The 13,664-nt window shown below is 35.7% G+C and overlaps 1 protein-coding gene across 2 annotated transcripts in view; it reads left to right on the top strand.

Moving 5' to 3' along the window:
• Positions 1-13,664, top strand: part of WDR70 (WD repeat domain 70) — a 303,275-nt gene that overhangs the window by 124,260 nt on the left and 165,351 nt on the right. The window lies entirely within an intron of this gene.

Below are 13,664 nucleotides of genomic sequence, written 5' to 3'. Positions count from 1 at the left end.
TAGTTGAGATTGATTAAATGGTTATTAAGATTCTTTTGCATTATATCTATTTGCCTAGGACTCAAGAATATTACAGGGAATATTTGAGCAGCTTTGTAACAACACAATATTGTTATATTGTATGATTAATTTTTAATATTCATTGTAGTTCATAAGAATCCATATTTGTAGTATTATAAATTACAAAATATGGTTGGTGTTGTTCAGGTGATTAGTATTCATAGTAGTTCATAAGAATGCACTATTTGTAGTATTATAAATTACAAAATATGGTTGGTATTGTTCAGGTGAAACACAATATTTTAGGTAAAAAACTGTTGTTTTTAGGTTATTTGTCTCATCTTTTTACTTTCTGATATATGTAATTTGCCTTCAAAATTCCTGTTCACATTCCTGGATAGTTTATGTTTTCTGGAATTGATCTTTAGGATAACAGACAAAAGACGTAATTTCTTTCCACAGCACAATTTAAAAATTAATTTGAGCTACAGGGAACTAAAATTTGAGAATCTATACTGAATATAACTGGAGCAAGATAATACAATTTGATTAAAATATTGGTAAATAGAACTATGCAGCTTTAATTTCTTTTTTATCTTTGTTTTACTATCTTTCCAAGTACTTAATGTAACATTCATTTTCATGTTTAAAGTGACATTCATTAATCAGCAAATCAAGTATCTGATTTCTTAAGGACTTAAATTTAGCAGGTAACCTAAATTAATAGTATCCTATGATCAAGTAAGGTTTATTCTAGGAATGCAAGGATATTTTATAATTAGAAAATTTTACCATCAAGAAATTTTCAATATAATTCATTATTTAACAAGTGAAAAGTTATAATCACATGATATTATATTATATGATAACATTGATATTTGATAAAATTTAGTAGTCTTTCCCAGTAAAAGTTCTAAGTGAAATAGGAATAGGAAGAGTGGCACCTGGGTTGCTCAGTGGTTTAATGTCTGCCTTTGGCTCAGGTAATGATCCTGGGGTCCTGGGATCAAGTTCCACATTGGGCTCACTGCAGGGAGTCTGCTTCTCTTTTTGCCTATGTCTCTGCTTCTCTCTCTGTCTCTCATGAATAAATAAATAAAATCTTAAAAAAGGAGTAGGAAGAAATTATCGAAACTTGTTAGAAATTAATTACCAAAAGTTAAAGTAAGTGTTGTATTATATACTGGAGAAATGGAGCTATTTGCATTCAAATAAAAAAAACAAAACAAAAAAAGACAAAGATGCCCATAACTATTTAAAGCCTTTATGCAGTGTAGATTTAGAGACTTTATACAGCATAATAAAATAAGAAAATAAATAGTTAAAAGTGTTGAAAGAAAATAACTGTAAAAAACAGAGGAGTCAGACAATTTTGGTTAAAAACTTCAGCTAAAGAAAGAAATTGGAAAAAAAAGAAACTTTTGTTCTCCAAACTGTTAATGATCAGGCTAAATAGTGTGCTGTCTCTGGGCAACCTGGGTGGCTCAGTGGTTTAGCACCGCCTTCAGCCCAGGGTGTGACCCTGGAGACCCGGGATCGAGTCCTGTGTCGGGCTCTCTGCATGGAGCCTGCTTCTTCCTCTGCCTGTGTCTGTGCCTCTCTCTCTATCTCTCTCTCTCTCTCTCTCTCTCTGTCTCTCATGAATAAATCAATAAAATCTTAAAAAAAAATAGTGTACTCTCATAGTTGCTAACACAGTAGCTTTTATTTATTTTTTTTAAAGATTTTTTATTGATTTATTCATGAGAGACAGACAGAGAGAGAGAGAGAGAGTCAGAGACACAGGCAGAGGGAGAAACAGCCTCCATGCAGGAAGCCTGACGTGGGACTCGATCCTGGGACTCCAGGATCATGCCCTAGGCTGAAGGCAGGTGCTAAATTGCTGAACCACCCAGGGATCCCCCACAGTAGCTTTTATGACCTTTACAGAAGCGTTTTTCAAATTGATTTCCAGGATATGTAAATTAATAGTTTAAAGAAAGGCATTCCATGGTCAAATAAGTTTGAGAAACTTTAAACGTTATATTGTCAGGCCATGATCCACAATAAACATTTAAATGGTTTGTATAGTGTTTAAAGAAACTTGTTTAACTTTGTTAATCCTCTAAACAATAGTTTGGATAAAGTTCTAAGTCATGAAATCATTTTACTGGGTGTAAAATGTAGTTTATCCCCTTCCTTGAAAGAGTGAGTCTTTAGTTCCCTGCCCAATCACTGACTTATTAGTATATTGTACCTTTGAAAATGTGTTCCAGTTTCTTTTTACACTGTACAGATTAGGCTTTCTTTGTCCATAGTTTTATAGGAAGTTGAGTGGGCTTTAATAATAGACCCCAATTATACATATTCTTTACCACCATTTACCTATCTATTTATTTATAGATTTATTTATTTTAGAGAGAGGGTGTGTATACATATGCAGGGAGAAGGTCAGAGGGAGAGGGGGAGAGAATATCAAACAGACTCTGCACTGGGTGTGGAGCTTGATGCAGGGCTCAGTCTCCCTAGCCTGTGATCATGACTTGAATTGAAATTAAGAGTCAGATGCTCAACTGACTGAACCACCCAGGTGCCCCTCTTTACCACCTTTTCGAAGAATCTACCATTAATAAATTCAGATAGTTTGCAGTTGGAGTGGCTTTCTATTGGCCTTTGACTTTGAGGATAGTAAATAGTAATGGGCTAAGCTGTGGGACATCAGCTCAGACACCTAGTCCAACCAACAAATACAGTGTGTTCACTGTGTACCAGGTACTCCTGTATATGATCTAAGTCTCCACATTCATAATGCTTACATGTCAATGGAGGTTAGTGCGTTGAGACAGACAAGGTACAGACGCAGTAATAAATTAATACAGTTTTATATAGTAATAAATAATGAGAATAATGACAAAATAAAGCAAAAGGGTAGAGAGAAAGTAGAAATGTCTACTCTGTGTAGTCAGAGAAAGCCTCCGAGGAAGTGACATTTTATTTAATCAATTAACTTATTTATTTATTTTTAAGATTTTATTTATTTATTTGAGGGAGAATGCACACGAGAGAGAGAGCACAGTGGAGAGGAGGAGAGGGAGAAGAAGTAGACGCCCTGTTGAGCAGGGAGCCTGAGATTATGACCTGAGCTGAAGGTGGACACTTAACTGTGCCAGTGTGGACACCCAGGTGCCCAAGGAGGTCTTTATTTAAAGATTATTTAGTCTTTATTTAAATATTATTTAATCTGTATTTAAAGATTATTTATTTGAGAGAGAGCAAGCACAAGTGGGTGCAAGGGTGGAGGGAGAAGCAGATTCCCCACTGAGCAGGGAACCCTATGCAGGACTGAATCCCAGGACCCCGAGGGTCATGACCTGAGCCACAGGGAGATGCTCAACCAACTGAGCCACCCAGACACCCCGAAAGGTGACCTTTTATTTGAGAATTACACCATGTGCTGCAGGCAGCCACAGTAGAGAGAGCCTTCCAGGCCAAAATGATAGCATAATTCAAGATCTTAGGAAGGGAATGTATTGGAGCATATTGGAGGGGCAGAAAGTCTGGTTTTGTTGGCATGGAAAAGGTAGGAATGACAGGAAGTGAATTTGGAGTGGAAGGCAGAGACTAGATCATATAAGGTGTTGTATTCAAAAGTATAAGGATTATGATTTTAATGTAATTATAAGGCCAGTCATTAGAGTCCTAAGTCTGCCCCATAGTATTATTGAAAATCAAAATCAAAGGAATGCCCACTTTACAGAGCATTAAAATTTTCCAGTTATCTTGACATAATAGAAGCCATGAATGAAGAATGAGCATCATATTAAAAAACGGAGAGCTTTCACTATAAGGTTAGGAACAAGATAAGGAAGTCCACTCTTATCACTTTTATTCAACATAGTACTGGAAGTCCAACCATAGTAAACAAAAAAGAAATAAAAGGTATCCACACTGGTTAAGGCAGAAGTAAAACTGTCACTATTTGCAGATGACATGATACTATATGTAGAAAACCCTAAAGACTCCACCAAAAAACTTCCAGAACTGATAAATGAATTCAGTAAGGTGCAAAATCAGTGTACATCTGATGCATTTCTCTACACTAAAAACGAAGCAACAGAATGAGGAATTAAGAAAGCAATCCCATTTACAATTATACCAAAAATAATGAAATACCTAGGAATAAATGTAACTAAAAAGATGAATGCCTATATATATTTTTTTAAGATTTTATTTTTAAATAACTCAGTGTAGGGCTCCAACTCACTACACTGTGATTAAGAGTTACACACTCCACCAGCTGAGCCAGGCAGGTGCCCTGCCCTATATTCTTTAAAACTGTAAAACATTGTTGAGAGAAATTGAAGACGACACAAACAAATGGGAAGACATTCCATGCTCATGGATTGGAAAAACAAATATTAAAATGTGAAGACTTCCCGGAGCAGTCTCTATCATAGCAATGGATAGAGATTGATAGAGCAATCTCTATCAAAATAGTAACAATGTTTTTCACAGAACTATAACAACTCTAAAACTGATACAGAACCACAAAAGACCATGAATAGCCAAAACAGTCTTGGAAAAGAAAAGCAAAGCTGGAGGCATCACAATTCTAGACTTCAAGTTGTATTATAAAGCTGTAGTCATCAAAACAGTATGGCACTGGCACAAAAATAGACACATAGATCAATGGAACAGAATATAAGACTGAAGAATAAACCCACAGTTATATGGTCAGTTGATCTTCGACAAAGCAGGAAGGAATATCCAATGGGAAAAAGTCTGTTCAACAAGTGATATTGGGAAAAATGAACAGCAATATATAGAAGAATGAAACTAGACCACTTTCTTACACCATACATAAAAATAAATTCAAAATGAATTAAAGACTTAAATGTGAATCCTAAAACCATAAAAATCCTAAAAGAGAACGCAGGCAGAAATGTTTCTGGCATTGGCTCTAGCAGCATTTTTCTAGGTGTAGCTCCTGAGACAAGGGAAATAAAAGCAAAAATAAATGATTGGAACTACGTTAAGATACAAACCTTCTGCACAGTGAAGGAAACAATAAACAAAACTAAAAGACAGCCTTCTGAATGGGAGAAGATATTTGCAAATGACTTATCCAATAAAGGGTTAGTATCCAAAATAGATTAAAAATTTATATAACTTAACACCGAAAAACCAAATAATCTAGTTACAAAATAGGCATAAGTCATGAGCAGATGTTTCTCCAAAGAAGACATCCAGATGGCCAACAGACAAATGAAAAGATGCTCAACATCACTTATTATCAGAGAAATGCAAATAAAAATCACACTGTGGGGCACATGGATGGCTCAGTCAGTTGAGCATCCAACTCTTGATTTTGGCTCAGGTCATGATGTCTGTCATGAAATTAAGCTCTGCATTGTGCTCAGAGCAGAGTCTGCTTGAGATTCTCTCTCTTCTTCTCCCCCCTCTCCATACTCACATGGACACACACACACACACACATTCTCCCTCTGAATAAATATATAAAATCTTTAAAAAGAGAAAAAAAATCCACACAAATACCACCATACACCTGTCAGAATGACTAGAATCAACAACATTAGGAACAAGTGTTGGGAAGGATGTGAAGGAAAAGGAACCCCTGTGCACTGTTGGTAGGAGTGCACTAGTGCTGCCACTGTGGAAAGCAGTAGGAGGTTCCTCAAAAACTTAAAAATGGGGGAGCTGTTCTGTGATCCAGTAATTGTACTACTGAGTATTTATCCCAAAACACAAAAACACTAATTCAAAGGAATATATTTATCCCTATGTTTATAGCAACATTATTTATAATAGCCAAATTATGAAAACAATCCAAAAAGAATGAAATCTTGCCATTTGCAATGACATGCATGGACCTAGAGAAAATAATGCTAAGCAAAGTAAGTCAGAGAAAGACAAATATCATGTGATTTCTTGAATTTATTTAATTTTTAATTAAATAATTTTTTAATTAAATAATTATTTAACAAATTTAGAAGAAATATTATAAGTTAGGAGCAGTTTAGAAGAAAATGCTTTGATAAAAAGTTTCAGGAAATTATCTGTGATGTTAGGTTAAGTGTACTAATATTGTGCCTAGACTGAGTTCTCCCTTAAAGGAAAAGTATGTGGACCTGGATATGTGAACATAGGAGGTGGGAAGAGAATTAAAAGAGTATAAGAATATGATCTAGAGACCCACAAATATAACTTGATATAGATCAGTTTGAATAAAATGTACTTGGAAGTCTTTCTCTGTAAAACTAAGAATGTGCCTTTAATTAAAATATAAATATTTACAAACAGCTATCTACTCTATTGGGATAGGGATAATATGTATATTATCTTTTTTTTTTCAGAGAAATGTAAGAATTCACTCATTTAATGATTGGTTACTTGATGATATTAAGGAATTAATGTTAATTTGGGGATACGATATTATTATAGTTGGCTTTTTAAAACTAAGTTTTTTCTTTAAAAATTTTAATTTAAATTCAGTTTTGTTAACATGTAGCATATTATTAGTTTCAGGGGTAGAATTTAGTGATTCATCATTTCCATTTAACAACACCCAGTGCTCATTACATCACCCAGTTACCCGATCCTCTCGCCTCCCTCCTCTCCAGGAACCCCCAGTTTGTTCCCTATTGTTGAGAGTCTCTTATGGTTTGTCTCCTTCTCTATTTTTATCTTATTTTATGAATCCAAAGTTTCCATTGTTTAAAATAGACAATTAGGATCAAGAATCATGTTTTTTGTATTTGGGTTTTTGTTTTTATTTTTACCATAAGATATTACAGTAAAAAGATTTTAATTTTATTATTGGACAAACTCTGGGTTAACAGGATAAACAAAGTAAAATTGATACTTAAAAAAAAAAGATTTTATTAATCTGAGAGAGTGAGAGAGTGTGGGGTGGGGGAGTCAGAGGGAGAAGCAGACTCCCCACTGAGCACAGAGCCTAGTGCAGGGTTCAGTCCCAGGACTCCGGGATCTTGATCTAAGCTGAAGACAGACGCTTAACTGATTGAGCCACCGAGACGCTCTGATACTTTTGATTATACTTTGGTGTAATTATCAAAACAATATTTTACATTGTAACACTATTATAAGATATTTTGAATGGGTTTTAGGGGAAAAAAGAATAACCATGGTACATTGGTTACTTTCCAACACAGGAAAACTACATGAATTATTAGGAGCAACTAACATCTGATCAGGCATTATCAGAATTCTTAGGTCTGATACTATGAAGTTCATCCTGGATTAAGAAATATTCCCATGGTCCAGAGATTAGTTCACTTAGTGCCTTTGGGGAGGATCTGCCTTTATTTTTGTGTGTCTCATAGTTCAGAGGGGCATTCTGGTTTTCATTGCTTTATCTCAGTCTTCTTCGTTGGTGAGCATGACAGAGAGGTACACATCCACTGTATGTCTTGTAAACTCTTTATTCTCTTGGAGATCTTTTTAGAGATTATTTAGGATTTAAATTAGGATCATTTCATTAGACCTTATCAAGCTCATAATAGTAATATTCTCTTCTTCCCCAGTCTCCTCCTATCTCTCCCTCCTTCCCCTCATTTTGGGCAACTGGAAAATATGTATTATGGATAATATGATCATGATGTAAATGGCTTCTGGATGAAAGTTATGAATTTCAGCACCTCCTGTGTTATCATAATATTATATTTAGTGCTAACTAACACATGTGTTTGTCAGGCTATAGTTGTTGGCGGTGTAGGAGTAGAGTGGGAGTCCTGGCCAGGTCAGTACCAGCCATCCATGTAAGTCACACATATTATGAATGAGTTTAGATACAGTAGGAATGAAGAACCAGATAGCATTTGTAAGGAACTATTCCACTGGAGGTGAAGGTGTCACTCACTATTTTATTCTGACCTCATGTATGCCCAGTTAAATTATGGTATTTCCTTTTAGTGTGAGTTGAAAAATGTTAGTGCCTTAACCTTTTGATATTATGAGTGTCAGTATGAAACACAAACCTAGGATCAGGCCAATATAGGAATGAAATGAAGGAAGAGGGTAATATGGAAACCTTCCTGGGTTTTCCAAGTTTACCAGAATGAAACATAGATAATAAGGCAGAGCTTACTACATCTTTCTTGGAAGTAAATGTTAATGAAAACCAGATGGTAATGAAGATAAAGTGCTTACTTATTCAGTGGAAGTCAATTCTACTTGTGAATCTATATGATCTGATATGGAGTCACTTTATAATATGTAGTAGAGAGAGTGAGAGTATAAGTGATACTCTACTTTGTACCCGAGTCCTTGGTGCAGAATTTGTACAAAGCAAGTTCCATTTCAGCACAGGCTCTGCCAATAGATAACTGGTGAGTGAATCAGATGCTTCCAGTATATATCTGGAGGGTTTTCTATTGCTTACTCAAGAATTTGTGTCTCAGAGGAATTTGTTGATGTCTATTGTGATTACATCTGCCTCTACATGCTGTTAATGACGAGGAAAAAGTGGGAAAATAATGACATGCACAGACAAACATTTAGCAGTGAATTGCTGCAGCAAAATAGACAGTGTTAGATAAGAACACTGGGAAATGACAAAACTTTATAACATAATTTCTCCTTCCACATCACAGTTGAGAGGGAGGACATATGGAAAAATAGACAGACAGCGGTAGGGCCCATGCTAATTACAAAAAAAAAAAAAGGGTGCAGAGGAAGTGAGTTTTAGGCTGGAGTTAAAGAGGGGGAACTGTGTAGATGTCACAAAATAGCCATTAGGACCCATTTGTAAGCACTTGTGAAAAATGGCTCCCAAGTACTGAATGAGGCTTTGAGGGTTAGACTCCTGTAATAGCTGGCAGAATTAAGAACTAGAGACTTAAACAAACAAACAAAAAATCAGAATGAGACCAATTTTTATTCCAGGGTGCGGTAGTCTGGGGAAAGTCACGCTCCTCATGTGGTATTAAAAACATTCATCAGCAGTGCCTCAGGTAGGTAGGGAGCATACAGGAAGAGTTGCTAACACTACTTGCTTCCAAGAATCAGGGAAAGCTTTATACCCCAGTTCAAATATGTGTTTAATAGTCCCACCTTAATCCATGGGGAATATATTCCAAGACCCACAGTGAATGCCTGAAACCATGGATAGTAGCAAACCCTCTATGTACTATCTTTTTTCCTGTACATACTTACCTATGGGAAAGTTTAATTTATAAATGAGGCACAGTAAGAAGTTAATGACCATAACAAACAATAAAATAGAACAGTTTTCCTGTAACAGAAGTATTGTGAATGTGGTCTCTCTCTCTGTCAAAATATATTACTGTAGTGTACTCACCTTTCCTCTTGTGATGATGTAAGATGATAAAATGCCTATGTGTTATGATATGAGGTGAATGACGTAGGCATTGTGCTGCAGTGTGTTAGGCTACTATTTATCTTCTGATGATATGTTAGAAGAAGGTTCATTTGCTCTCAGATCAGGTTGACCCTGAGTAACCGAAACCATGGAAAGTGAAACCACAGATAAGGGGGTGCAGGATTACTGTATTAGTATAAATTCCTTTTGTGGAAAAGTAAGGAAGTGATGAGAGAGGAGATAGAGAATAATATAGGAAAATCTTAATTTGGGCCCTCAAGGATATTACATATAGAACATGCAGAATATACAGTGACCCATGATTGGGGGATTTTTTTTCTATAAGCAAAAGACATAATTTCATATTTAGGGTTTATTTTATACAATGTGAAGTGACTATTTAGAGACATTAAAATCTAGTCCATTTAGTTTTCTTTAGAGCAACTATTATGAAATGTGAATATTATGAAAGAAATAAAGTTAAGGGGCTGCTCTAAATTAAAGAATTGATGGCGGGGCACCTGGGTGACTCAGTTGGTTGAGTGTTCAACTCTTGATTTCAGCTCAGGTTGTGGTTTTGGGGGTTGTGGGGTGAGCCCTGCATTGGGCTTCAAGCTTAGCACAGAGTCTGCTTTGCCGCCTCTCTCTCCCTCTGCCCTTTCCTCTGCTCTCTCTCTCTCAAATAAATGAATTAAATCTTTAAAAAAAAAAAAAAAGATTCATGGCAAGCTTAGAAACCACAAAATTTATGAACCTTGGTTGGATCTTCTTATTTCTTCTGAAGGAGGAAACAAAAGGAGGGAAGGGGTGGGGGAGAAAGGGAGGAAAGAAAGGAATCACCAAAAAAAAGCAATAAAGAGACAGTTTCAGAGATAATATGGGAAATTTGGATATTAGATATGACAGATTGCAAAAATGGCCACAGTTCTTCATCTTTCTTGTACCCATGCTTTTTGCAATGTGACTTTGGGGCTACTCCTACTAAGAGATGGAGTCTGTTTCCCCACCTCATGAATACAGGCTGGCCAACAGAAGGTGGCAGAAATGGTGGTGTGCCATTTATGAGCATAGGCTTCTTAAGAATTCTTGTGTGCTTCCATGACATTGCTGTCTGATCAAGCTCTGGCTAATCCACTAGAGAGCAAAAGACTTGGAGGAGAATTCAGTTTTCCCATTTGAGGTCATCCTAGTTTATAGTCCGCCAATTCCCAAATTTGTGAGAGACTGTAATGTAGATTAGCAAAACTGATCACAGACAAATGAGTTAACCCAGCTAGGACATAGGGACAGAGCCATCCAGCTAGGACAGAACCACCCACCTGACTGGTAGACTCATAAGCAATAACATATTCCTATTGTTTTAAGCCATTAAATTTTGGAAGTGTTTTGTTATGTATCAGTTGTTAACTGATATAATAAGTGATATTGAATCATGTTATGTAGAATCAGATTATATAGAAGAATGTCTTTGTTCTTAGATACCAGCTGGTGAATTTAAATGTGAAGTATCATGTGGTAATGCAACTTACTTTAAAATGGTGTAGCAGGGATCCCTGGGTGGCGCAGCGGTTCGGCGCCTGCCTTTGGCCCAGGGCGCGATCCTGGAGACCCAGGATCGAATCCCACATCAGGCTCCCGGTGCATGGAGCCTGCTTCTCCCTCTGCCTGTGTCTCTGCCTCTCTCTCTCTCTCTGTGACTATCATAAATAAATAATAATAATAAAAAATTAAAAAAAAAATAAAATGGTGTAGCAAAAATAAAGTATGCACATGTGTGTGGTATGTGTGTAGATATGTATATGTGGATATATATATATGTATATATATATGTATATATATATGTATATATATATATATATAGAAAGTGAGAGATTGAGAATACAGATGTGACAAAATGTTATGGTATATGGTGTCCATTGGAAAAGATATATGGTCTTTATTGTACTGCTCTTTTAACTTGTTTGTAGCTTTAAAATAAAAGTAGGAAGGATCTTCTTAATATTGGCTTATTTGGATGTTGTCTTGTTAGAAGGTGGAGGAAGGACAGTAAAGTGTCCTCCAGACTGAGAAGGCAGTTTGAGACTGAGAAACAAAGCAAGCTACTTCATATCATTTACATGGAGATTTATTTAGGGTAACTTACTGACAGGGGGGATCAAGGCGGATGGCGATCCAGTTGCTATGCAGCTATTCTCTGCAAAGCCTGTACCTTAATCCACATATTTTACAGTATTGTGGTGAGGTCAAAGGGTAGTTATCTAGAGTGGTGCCATTTGTGTGCCAGAGGGAAGGGAGGGGAAGAAAATATGTTATCTCTACTCGTTATCGAAACAGCTTTAGGGAAGATCAGAACAAGCTTCCAGCATTCCAGCTGGGGCATACATTAACTTCCTAGAGTCATGGGACATGTAGGGCCAAAGATGGAGTCAGTATTGTCAATACTCCTACACATCTATACCACTTCTACCTTTTTGTCTCTGTAAGTTGAATATAAGGTGGAGTCATGAGAATTATAGTTATTTGCATTTCTACTTTGACCAAGATTTTTCTTGGATATTTTTTCAGTCTGTTTTAAGTTTCAGCATATCAGTGCTGACTTAGATTCTGAAAACCTAGTATTTAAGATTGTCTTCATTGAATCATATATAGCAGGATTTCTTAAGTGTGTTCTTGGGAATGGTAGTACCTGTGGAGTGTCCATGGAGAAAGGATTCCTTAATCCTCTATTTGTAGAGTCACAGTGCCAAAGACTAAGTATGTTAAAGATCCTGAGAACTATAATAAAAAAGGAAACCAGCATTTTGAAGATGTATTGATACAACTCCCATCTTCCTGCCACTGCCAGCAATACCTGTTACGCTGTGGGAATATGGTGTTTCCAGGAGTATACTTTGAGAAATGAAAATTGCCCCTAGTTAATGCTTTCATGGTAGAATTCAGTATAATAAATATTTTAAATTTATTTTTTATTTGGTTATAGCTTATAAAGATGAATTATATCAATTAAAATTTTTGGCAAGTTTTGGGATGGCGTAATAGAAAGAGCAGGCGCTTTTCAGATCCAGAGCAACTTGGGTACTCCACTCCTTGTCATGAACTTGTTAAATTACTCCACGCCAGTAATTTACTACTGAATCTCAAATTTCAATAAAACGGGGTATTACTTGATTTATAAGATTGTACTCTAGATGTAATGTAAAAAGCCTTGTGCATAGTGAGTGTTCATGTGTAGGAGTAGCCTTGGAATCATTTGGATTGGATTGAAGACTGTGATTTTTCAGTCTTTAGTTTTTCTTAGTTTCTCTCACATCGTGGTGAAATCTCCCTTTGGAGAGCATGTGTAGGGCATGTTGGATCTCATAGGCTAGAAGGCTGCTAGACAGATTTCACTTAATTTTTATAATCAATAGCATGTGTAAATATAATAATAAAATTCTCTAAGGAATGGTGGTTCACATAAATGCATCCTAGGAAGGTCAACTTTTCTATAACTCAGAGTATTTTTTTCTATTTTATTATTTTTTTGGGGAAACTTAAAATACATTAGCTTCCTATATCAGTAGTAAGTATTTTGAATATAATTTAACATCTTTGCAATTATACATTATTACATTGCGGAATAAAATGCCTCACAGAGCCTTGGCATATATAGGCCTATCTACAGCTTTTAGAGCTCTTGACTGTTAATTTCATTTTTTGGTTTTCCCATTCTGTTAATTGTTGCTTCTTGCTGCTGTTGGTATGACAGCCTGTACAAGTACCTTAGTTTCTCTCAGTTCTCTGTTTCCAGTAAGCTGTGGGCTGGGTTGAGGTTGAGTGGTCCAAGTTTTTTAGAATTTGTGCAGAAGAGGGAATAATTTTTCAGGTGTTAACTAGACTTATTGTGGTGATCATTTTGCAATATATACAAATAACAAATCATTATGTTTTACATCTGAAACTAATATAATGTTATTTGTCAATTATACCTCAATAAAAAGAAGAAATACACTGTTTAGGTCATATTTCTGCAATATCCTATGTTGCTTTTATCTAATTCTTTGATTTTTAAAATCTAAATCTATTCTTTGATATACTCTCATAGGTTGTTATTTTAAAACCATAAGGATGCTTTTTAAACTGTTTCAACAGCTACCAGCATTTAAAAAAATTGTACATTGATTTTATTTTCATTGTGTGGGTAATGAAAAATTTGTCTATGTAATTTTAAAGCATTTTTAACAGAAATTTTGCATGAAACAGATAACTTTGATGAAAAATTAATTAGGATTTAACAACAGAGCCTAAATCCTGAAAATATTACCATTCAAACTTGCTGATAAGG

The sequence above is a fragment of the Vulpes vulpes genome, chromosome 4 (assembly GCF_048418805.1).
Source record: "Vulpes vulpes isolate BD-2025 chromosome 4, VulVul3, whole genome shotgun sequence".
Lineage (NCBI taxonomy): Eukaryota > Metazoa > Chordata > Mammalia > Carnivora > Canidae > Vulpes > Vulpes vulpes.
This window is presented reverse-complemented; position numbering and strand designations above follow the sequence as displayed.